The sequence below is a fragment of the Phoenix dactylifera genome, chromosome 3 (assembly GCF_009389715.1).
Source record: "Phoenix dactylifera cultivar Barhee BC4 chromosome 3, palm_55x_up_171113_PBpolish2nd_filt_p, whole genome shotgun sequence".
NCBI lineage: Eukaryota > Viridiplantae > Streptophyta > Magnoliopsida > Arecales > Arecaceae > Phoenix > Phoenix dactylifera.
This window is the reverse complement of record NC_052394.1, coordinates 19659452-19670572: the sequence shown is the minus strand read 5'-3', so window position 1 is coordinate 19670572 and position 11121 is coordinate 19659452.

Sequence of the window (11121 nt, the reverse complement as noted above, 5' to 3'; positions counted from 1 at the left end):
AGCAGATAAATGATGGAAAGATGTAGCCATATGAACTGGATTTCTTCTCTTCCTTTTGTTTTTGTATAGCTTGTGTATTTTGATCATCCAATGCAATTTATTGAGCACCTTAGTTAATGGTTGCATGAACCATTTTAAATAATTAAAAAGCAGTGCGAAAAGCTTCACTATTATCCATGACTCACCAAGACTTTCCATTCGGTGGTCTATTATAAAACTCCATGGGAATAAGAGAACAACACTTTCCGCATTTATGAATCAGGATAGCCTCCTATAATGCAGTCTCCTAGTTTTGATAGGAAAATAAACACCTGAATTTCTTAAATCTTAAGGGAAGGGAAAAAAATAATCGAATGAACTTTTTTTTGAGAAAAAGATGGGAAAAGACTTCGATCAGACCATTTCATAAGGATGAAACAATTGAGTGATATAAATTATATGTAAAAAAATGCAGAAACAATTTACCTTTCCGGCTTTAAAGTTGTTGTTTGCCATCCGAACTTGGAAATGACACAATGATTCATAGCAGACGTCGTTGTGAACGTTGCTTTGTTCAAGTGGAAGGAGCTTAACATATATTTTATTATCCAAATGCACCTAATATCATCAAAATCCTTGATTCAAGAGTTTTAATGTTTCCCAGTCGGGTCCAAATTAGAACTGTGTCCCAGGAGAGTATCTGCTTAAGGGGGGAATTCATAACTTGGATCTTACAGTGGTTAAATTTTAGCCCTGACTATTAAATTTTGTCCTCAAGTTTTCGAATGTATTATCCTCCGGAAATCATGAAATAATTGAGATCATGCTAGATAGAGGTGAAAATGAGATCAGGAACAAAAACCCAAAAAAAAAAAGCTAAGCAAGTGCAAGGAGACCTATCTTAATGAATTATAAGGTTTTATAAACAGAGATGGAAGATTAGATAAGCACAAAAGAAATGAAAACTATTGTTGCAAGCCTATAGGCTCAAAAAACAGAAAAAGGAAAAAAGAGGGGAAAAAACTTCTTCGTCGTCATTTGTTCTTCAATAAGTTGGCACAGCAAATTCACCAATTAAATTCATAAAAGCAGGTTTTCTTTCCTCCACATATCTACTGAAGAAGTCAGCTGAGATATTAGCAGGCCAGGCCCATTGCAGGCCCTACTGTAAGCGTGGCACTGGTGACCAATTCCTGGACTTGGAACATCTGCATTTTTCTCGTAGTAATGATCAGCTTTATTGACAGCAGTTTTGATTTCCATGTGCCACCCTCCATTTTTTCTCCCACATGAACTAATGGATTTTTTGGTGTTGCCATTTTCCTAGAGCTGGAAGGTTCGAAGCCATCGTCTTCTCTAATGGTTTCATCTCTCCCTGGTAGTAGAAGAGCTAGACACAAGAAGACACTGAACTTCCGAGCGTTCTTTGCCATGGCAGTATCAAGTATGGCTCCCTTCTGAAGCTCACTATATATGTAGATAAGGAGGAAGATATTTTATTTTCCATGATTTATTCAGCACTATCTTTACGTCATAATTTTCAATTTTCTTACATTTGTATCCTGTGATGAGTTTATGAGTAAAAACACAGGCAAATTACAGAACAAAAGCATAAATCTCTATCAAAAGGACGAGCATAGACGGCGAACGCATAGCAATATCAATCTCTATCGCAGTCAAGTCATTCTCCTATTATTTGTGATTTATAAACTTAAAGCATAATTTATTTGTTGAACATCTCCTATTATGAAATATTAATTAATGCATGATCGAACGTATGGATTTTATTACACATTATGTTTAATTAAATTTGATATTAGATGATTTTGAGTACTTTCGATTTGAAGCATGAAAATGATTTATGGAAGAGACTTGATTCAAAATGATTTTACAGCCTGACTATGCATTGATACCTCGTCAGTGGGGTTTATGTGCTGGTACCTCGATACTTTGCCAGTGGAGATTATGCGCTCGTACATCGATACCCCACTAGTAGGAATTATATGCTGGTACATCGATATCTTGTCAGTAGGAGTTATACGATGGTATCCCGCTAATGAGGACTATACGTTGGCATATCGATATCCTGCCAATGGGAGTTATATGTTAGCATATCAACACTTTGTTAGTGGAGGTTATCTGTTGGCACTTTAATTATTACTGAGCCCATATTTCAGCCCAGCCACAGGGTATAAATGTGGTTATAGCTCATGGGTATCGAGATAAACTTGATGATTTGAAAAAAAATGGATTCATGAGCGAAATTTAGTTTTCGAGAAAGGTTGAATTTGGCATGCACAATGTAGTGATGATGTTGCATATCTGAATTTAGTTTTGAAATGAAAGATTCCATATACCTTTTTTTATAAATAATTATTTAATTTATTGTCTAATTAATCTGGTTAAAGTGTTCATTACTTACTGGGTTTAGTTTATTATTCTATATCTTACTGCTTTTACAGATTTTGAGAACCAAGATGGTACGGGATTATGATCAAGACGGTGACTAGAGGCCTAATTTGACATTTTTAATTTAGATCAATATTTGATTAGAGTTTGATTTAAGATCTTATAAATATTGTTGGTTTTGTGAAATATTAAAGTTAGATTATAGTTATTTAAATTTTAAGTTTGAACATTGGTTATTTAAATTTATTCTGCTCCTTATATATGATATCATGTTAAGATGCTTTGAATGTTTATGGAGAGAGTTCCTTATGAATATTGCAGCTGTTGCCGCGACCTCCTAACTCGCGATCTCGAGTTAAGAGCATGACATGGCCATGTATATATTATGTAGTATTTCTACTAAAATATTATGTGCATTGTATTTTTATGTGCTATGATAGTATTTACTTAAAAGAAAAAAGGATTAAGATAACCCAGATATTGGGAGCACCATGCTATATAGAACATGAAATGTTCTAGCAAAACAAATTATTATATTGAGAAAAATTTAACCATTCTTATCACTGCTGGCTTGCGTATCAACTACTTACATATAACTATGAATAATAATAAAAACATTATACAGCAACTACGTTACTTTTTTGCATAGATACCTTTGAAATATCTTACAAGAAAGCCTGTAAGTATGTGTGCGAGAGAGATCCGGTTGTGATTTACGCGTTTCATGAATACTATTCACACAAAACAGCTGTTGATGGTGATTGTCAGCATTTATGATTCATCCGTGCTGCGTGCTGGGCTAGCACGGTGCCAGGCTGCCAGCTCCCTCACCTGCGAAAAAAGTGAGACAAAGCCGAAGTCAAAGTGAGGGAGATAGAGATGGAAGCTCATCATCAAATTCACCTCAATTTCACATCAAGTTCACATATGGAATCCCAATTCCCAGGGCCACTTCTACTGGCTAACGAACCATTAGCACAGACCAATAAACAAGAAATTCCCATGGCGTGTATGCACGGCAACCCACTGGAGAACGCGTTCTCTCTCATTAATTAAAGGGAGGACTCATGCCTTGTGGGAAGTCAAAAGTCCAATCTCAAAAAAGAGCGTTCAACTTCATGGATGCTACAAGACTCGGAGGCTAAGGTGGATAAGAAGAGATCAACCGGCTGGAGACTTGGTGATTCTTTTGCTTGACCCAGGCGACTTCAATACGAAGTGCTGATACTGAAAAACCATATATCGGTTAGACTCGTTTCAAAGCCTTAGCATATGTGGCGGGTGTCGGCGTAACAGATACCACCTAATGCTATATACAACAGTGGCTCCAAGTCGTGTAAACTTGACGCTTCTGATGCCATTTGCAATACCGTGAAATTTTTCTTCAGAACTTCAAAAAAAAAAATGTGCACAGTTGATGACGCTAGAGTTGAAACACCAATCCCGCGTTTGCTCTTCACCTACCCATATAACCTAACCAATAACCTTAACCCCCAGCTGTCTCCACCGTCCTCAATAAAGTTTTAGTTCGTGTGATCATCGGAAAGACGAAGAAATGATACCAGGAGACAACTAACGAGTAGAAAACCAAAGGAAACAACTGCTTAGCCACTTTCCGAGTTTGTTCATGTTTCATTACCTGGGTTCTTCCTTTCAATTCTGCAAGTTCCCGATTCCATTATAGGATTGTTTCGAGTGTGTCGGCTTTTCGTATTCTTGTTTCAGTGGCCTCTCAAATCTAAGCCGTGCATCATGGTAACGCTAGAAGGGGGTTTGAAAGTCCAACTGCGAACGGTCAACTCCCTCCCTTTCGTACTCGCTCGGGGCATTGAAAGTTTCAAACATCGCAAGCTTCTCTTCACTTCTTGCCAATAAAATCCCCCATCCCCTCCACTGCTCCCTCCAACAAGCCCTCGTCTCTCAATCCTCTCCTCTTTGCGCCTTTGTCTCTAGTCTTCAGCAAAGCCTTCTTCTCCTCTTCCCTTCATAATAAGCCAAGCTGCTAACAAGTCTTCTTCAGATATTCTCCTCTCTATCGATGCCAATCCTAAGCCAAGCCCGTACTTCCCTCCTCTTCTTTCTCCTCCTCCTCGTTACACCACAATTCTCGACTTCGAGGCCTATAAATGGATGTCGTTCGGCCAACATCCCGGCCATGGACCCAGGCCTCAACATCGTCCTCCCGAAAGAAATCCTCCGCATTCCGCCACTCGAGTCCGATCCTCTCAATGTTTCTCCACGCAACTTGGCATCGCCAGTGAGCACTAAGGGCTCGGCATCATCGAAAGCACAGCTCGAGGAGAAGTATAAGCCACTCTTGCTCAACCTCCTCCCCAGAGGGAAGATACCGCCCTCCGGCCCAAGCAAACGAACCAACGGCCACAACAGCTAGAGGATGAGAGATCGTAGTCTTCGATCTATAGCTATACCATTAGGAAAAGGAATACATGTCGAATTAGAAATCTTTATAAGTTAATCTCTTGGACATTTTTTGCTCAATTTTATTGTTTTTATGTTTCGAGACGAAAAAATCATTCAATATGTACATTTCTTTTTCTTTTCCATTTTTTTTCCTGCTGGCAATATGTACACTTTGCACACGGTAATAAAAGAAAAGCTACTGTTGTCTCAACAACTCCTATTATATATTGGATACTTTTTTTTTTTTTCATTTAGCGACTGCAACATTCTTGAAATGAAGAATTAACTATGTAAGTCTATGAGTTAGGTGATGATGAGAAATATTCTATAAGAAACAATACAAACGAAAGGATAAATTCACCAAAAAGGAGTAGGACCGGTATGGGAGCAGCCGTGAGGAAGGTGGGAGGGGCATTCCGGGAAAGAGAATCCCCGACCATCGAGTCCTCGGGCGGCCGCGAATCCAACAGTAGATTTTTTACTTCTTCCAACGTTCCGGGCTTCGTCGGGCCCACACGTCCTTTCGGACGGAAGCAAGTCCGCCAACGGGTCCCATTCCTACATGCATGGGCCGGCCGAGGAAGGGCATTAACATGGACTGACCACGATCCGATAATTTTCTCTGTGGGCTGTGCCTCAAGGTAGTCAGAATCCATTGGCTTGTGAGTGATGTCCGTGCGCGGTGCTTAAGCAAGTCAAATAAGACGGACTCGTGATATCACATGGATCCCTGATTCAGGGGACGTTTATGAAGCAACAGTGAACTCACCGTTCTACGCGTTCATTGTAGTGTTAAATGACCTGTCAAAAGTTTAGTTAGCTGATGTTTTTTTTTTTTTTTTTGAGAAGGATATATGAGACCAGTTTGGTTGGCACATTCCGAAGTGATTTATGTTTGGCTGAACATTTAATTTTTTAAGATAGTTATGTAAAATACTTATTATGTCTTTAATAAAGTAGAAAATTTTGCCATATTCTATCTAAAAAGCTTAAAGGTTTTTTTTTTTTTAGCTAGTAAAAATTGAACTTTTCCGTGGGTATTTATTTCTCATGAAATGTAGGAGTCTCCTTTCCACAGAAAAGCTACATTCTCACTCTTTTCTTTGAAAACTCTAACAAAACATGAGAAATTTTTTAATTTTTTTGTTGACCATATATTTTTTTTCCTTTTCTATGGACCAAACAAGTGTGAATAATTAAATAGAGTGGGTACAACGAGCCACGTCACATTAGGTCAAGGGCCCAGGACCATTTGGGCCAGCACTGTTGGTTCACGAAGAAGAATAAGATATGGGGAGCTCCGCTCCTGACGATAATTATGGGCCAGATCCTGGGAAAAGGCTAATCTTCGACTTAGGCATGGATTGTGCTAGGCCAGCTTACACCGGGGAAATACGATGTAGGCCAAGCTCGGCCTGGTGGAACAATCCTTGATCCAAGATTAACTGGGCCCGACCCAATAGATCCTCGCCCTTGGTTAATTGGTAGATCCCTCTCTTGCCATATTATTTCTTGGGACTGTTTTCGGCCTTCCATAATGTGTCCGAGACGTCTTGTAAGGCACAGTTGAAGACCTAGTCTGGCAGATAAGATGTGAAATTTCCAGGGTCGAGCTTGAGCTTAGCTCATGTATATGCACATGTTATTGTTATAATCTTCTAATATTGGTCCAATACTGAAGCCCATGGTGTTCTATATTCTCATATACACATATTAAGCATTTGCGTGCTAGGTCGGCTTTCTAATACTGGTCATCACTTTGTTACTTTATTTTTGCAATGTTATGAGGATGTTTTTTCTTTGTTTATTCTCTTCTTATAGAGCTTTATACCAAATTCAAGCTAGGTCTCTAGAGAGTATTACCCTGTTGATCTGTTTATATCATGCGAACGAACTTTTTTGGCCGAGTAAAATCTAGAATTTGAGTCTTAGATGGCTAATGCTGGGTGGCTTTGCCTCCCTCTTCATAAAAAAACCAAAAAAAAAAATAGTCTTAGATGGCTAAGTTCTTTGAAGTGAGATGCAATCCGACCATACCATACTGATAGTTGTCGAACATGCTAACAGGGTATGATCATAACACTCTTTTTACAGCTAAGAAGTAGAATTGTACAAGTAGTCAGCAGCCATAGCATTTGCCTGCCGTGACATGAGCAACAATTTTGAGCATTTTGCATTTGCTTAGAACAAAGGTCTTCCATGGGATGCTGGAGTTCTATGAGCACAACTTCTCATGGTTCATCATTTGTACAAAGCTGAGTTCATTGATGCAAAATAAGTTAAAAAGCAGCATTCCGCCGAATCCTGATTCGGGGCTCGCCAACCCTGCAGAATAATATCCTACAGACCGAATCAATCCTGTTCAAATAGCTGTTCCAATGCCAAGAGTAGCCTAAGCTAAGCAATACCTCATGCTTCGCTGCTATGTCTGGCCAAAACGAAGCCTGATCTGCCGTGACATGAGCAACAATTTTGAGCATTTTGCATTTGCTTAGAACAAAGGTCTTCCATGGGATGCTGGAGTTCTATGAGTACAACTTCTCATGGTTCATCATTTGTACAAAGCTGAGTTCATTGATGCAAAGTAAGTTAAAAAGCAGCATTCCGCCGAATCCTGATTCAGGGCTCGCCAACCCTGCAGAATAATATCCTACAGACCGAATCAATCCTGTTCAAATAGCTGTTCCAATGCCAAGAGTAGCCTAAGCTAAGCAATACCTCATGCTTCGCTGCTATGTCTGGCCAAAACGAGGCCTGATGCCTTCTGTCTTCATTTTACAATGGGAAAGCTGAGCCCGGTGAACCAACCCCGCTCTTCTGGTTCCTGCCTGCTCGCACAGAGTGATCCATTCTACCAGCCCGGGAAATTTGAGTTCTTGGACGCGACGAGGTGCGTTCCCAGCCCAAACTCTACCGTATTGGCTGTAGTGGGTGGCCTTCCCAAGGGAAACTGGCACTGACCAGCTCTTTTTTAAAAAAGCGTCCACAGGCAAAAGAAAGGAGAGTGAGCAGAGAATGCTTCATTTTTTTGTTTTGTTTTCAATGTTTTGTAGCATGTGGCCTGAGGCCATCGTGCTCCAAATGGAGGAAGGGTGTTTGGGGAGTGCAATGAAATGGATAGGGTTGCTTTTGCACAGAGGACAAGGTAATTTTGGGGTACTCCCATTGAGCTCATGAAAGGCATCTCTCTATGATTGAAAACCTTGTAAAAGCTTATGGATAAGCTAAAACAATGGAGGTAGGTGCATGTTTGTGGTAGGGAAGAATGAAGAAGCCTAGATGGAGGCAGTAATTGGTTTTAGGTGATTAAAATCTGCACGAGAAAAAAAAAGGTGAAAAGGGATTCAAGAGCACCCTCAAAGAGATAGAACTTGCCTAGTTTTATTGCATCCTAAAAAACCAATTTAAAGAAAGCAAAACATGATCAAACTTAGATTATAGTAAAATTTGTTTCTTGAAAGTAATGGATCACTATGTCTCTGTTCACGAATTGTGAAGGATAGAGAATATTCAATCACAGCTAGGGAAAGATGTCATAATTTCAAAAGAAAATGTAACAATGTCAAAATGCTATCTAGCCCAATATCATTGTTGATATATATATATAACTCATTAGTCCAAGGTTATTACCTAACTCTATATCTACTTTATCTAAAGCTTGTTTTCATACTCTACATATGTGGAGGTTACCAAGGCATTTAGGCTCTGTTTGGGGGAGCTGTTGGCAGTAGAGCTGTTGGAAGTAAAGCTGTCTGAAGTAAAGCTGTTATAAAAAGCTGTTTCCTGTTTGGTAACTACATTCGTAAAGTGCTGTGGTACTTTGTTTTTTGTTTGGTAAACAAACTGAGAAAGTACTTTTGTATGACAAAATTACCATAAAGGATATTGCATAGTATTATACAACATAACATAAATTAATACATAAATATACGATATAGTATAATATTATTGTAATATAAAATAATATTATGTTAATATAGCATTAATATTAAATTATTAGAGTAAATTAATATTTGGTAATATAACATAATATTAATTATTTAACATAACATATTAATGTATTATGATATAATGTAATATATATTATATTTATAGTATAATACAATAATAAAAGTATAAAATATTATAATTATTAGTATAAATTAATTTCTCATAATATAACATAATATTAAATTATTTAAAATAACATATTAATGTATTATAATGTAATGTAATATAATACCATATTTATAGTATAATACAATAATAAAGGTATAAAATATTATAATTATTATTATAAATTAATTTTTCATAATATAACATAATATTAAATTATTTAAAATAACATATTAATGTATTATAATGTAATGTAATATAATATAATATTTATAGTATAATACAATAATAAATGTATAAAATATTATAATTATTAGTATAAATTAATTTTTCATAATATAACATAATATTAAATTATTTAACATAACATATTAATGTATTATGATATAATATAATATGATATTATATTTATAGTATAATACAAAAATAAAGGTATAAAATATTATAATTATTAGTATAAATTAATTTTCCATAATTATAACATAATATTAAATTATTTAACATAACATATTAATGTATTATGATATAATATAATATGATATTATATTTATAGTATAATACAAAAATAAAGGTATAAAATATTATAATTATTAGTATAAAATAATTTTCCATAATAATTTTTCATAATTTTTCATAAAATAATTTTTCGCGGTCTAGGGGCTCTTCTTCGTGGTCCACGCTCGAGGAGGACCTCAGCGTGGGCCGCGAGGTTGATAATAATAAAAAAAATAATAGATTGATTTTGGAAGGTATGGAAAAGGATTAAATTTTTTTTCTTCTAAAATGTGGTTCAAGAGATGCATACAAAAATTGAAAAGAAAAATACCTTTTCTTACGGAAGGGAGTCTGACGATTAGGGTTCTTAGCTCCAACAGATTTTTAGGTTTATAAAGGGACAAACTGTGTAATTATGTTATTTTAATATGGGTATTTTTGTCAAAAATACATCTTTCCGAAAAAGCTGAAACAGCTTCCTCCCAAAAGCTCCAAATTGGAGCTTCCTCCCAAAAGCTGTTTTCAGCTTCCCGCAGAAGCTGAAACAGCTTTTTAAAAAATTTACCAAACACAGTTTTTCATCTAAAAGTACTTTTGGAGGGCCAGAAAGTGCTTTCTGGCCCTCCAAAAGCTCCCCCAAACAGGGCCTTAGTCAGCCGAACCAACTTTGCATAAGCTCCTCTCAAAAAAACAGCAACAACAAAAAAGAATTGCATAAGCTCATTTAGAACTTGTCTCTCTGTCATCAGTAGATTCCTTCTGGTCATTTTCATACTCTACAACAAAAAAAACATACAACCTTTTGTCATTGAGCCACTCCAAGCTTTCTCGTAGTAGTGTCTCCAGCAATAAAGTAAATTCATTAGGACCACGAAAAAAAAAAGCAAAATACACTAGGACATTTTAACTTCAGATACCAAATTGTAATAGGATGCAATCAACTTAATAAGGTTAGTATCCTAGTCACTGCAACATCTCTATGTATGATTTACATTATGAACGACATGTCTCTTTACATGCATCCATAAGGAGAAAAATAACAGTGTGCTGCATTAATTGATTAAAATTTCTCAGTTCTTAGATATTTATACCTTATTTTGCATCCAGAATTGTTCAAGAATAAATTATGTTTTCCTCCATGCCGCTAATTGCTTATTTTAAAGAACTAAATATAATCTCTTTACCATGACCGAATATGTAATAGCCAATCAACTAAAATCTCACATTTCCAAAACTTATATTTCCATAAGTTTTTATATTTTCCTTATTCTTCTATCCTCGCTTATAATAATCCTTAATGTTTATTTTTTAAAAAATTTGAGCATCATCTCAGACCTATCCATTCTTGGACTTTGTAAATCTCTTATGCCTCTGAGCGAGAACCACATGTCCCAATGTCAAGAACCTTTTCCCAGGATTACTTGAAGACAAATAATAGTACTCTATATTTATATATAAACTTCCCTGCTAGCGTTATATTTGCGAGACCAATTCCAAAATTTTAAGTTGGAAATTCACAATGTTTTTTTTTTTTTTTAATGTGAAAACGGCAATTCATATAGGTCTAACCTGAATACATCCTGCCAAGTCAAAAGAAAGTAAAGAGTACAAAGGGGGCGGAAGCTCTGCTATGGATGTCCACAAGAACTCCCCGGAATGTCGTGCAACATAGGAGGCGACCCAGTCTGCAGCCCTGTTCGCCTCCCGAAAAGCATGCGCAAC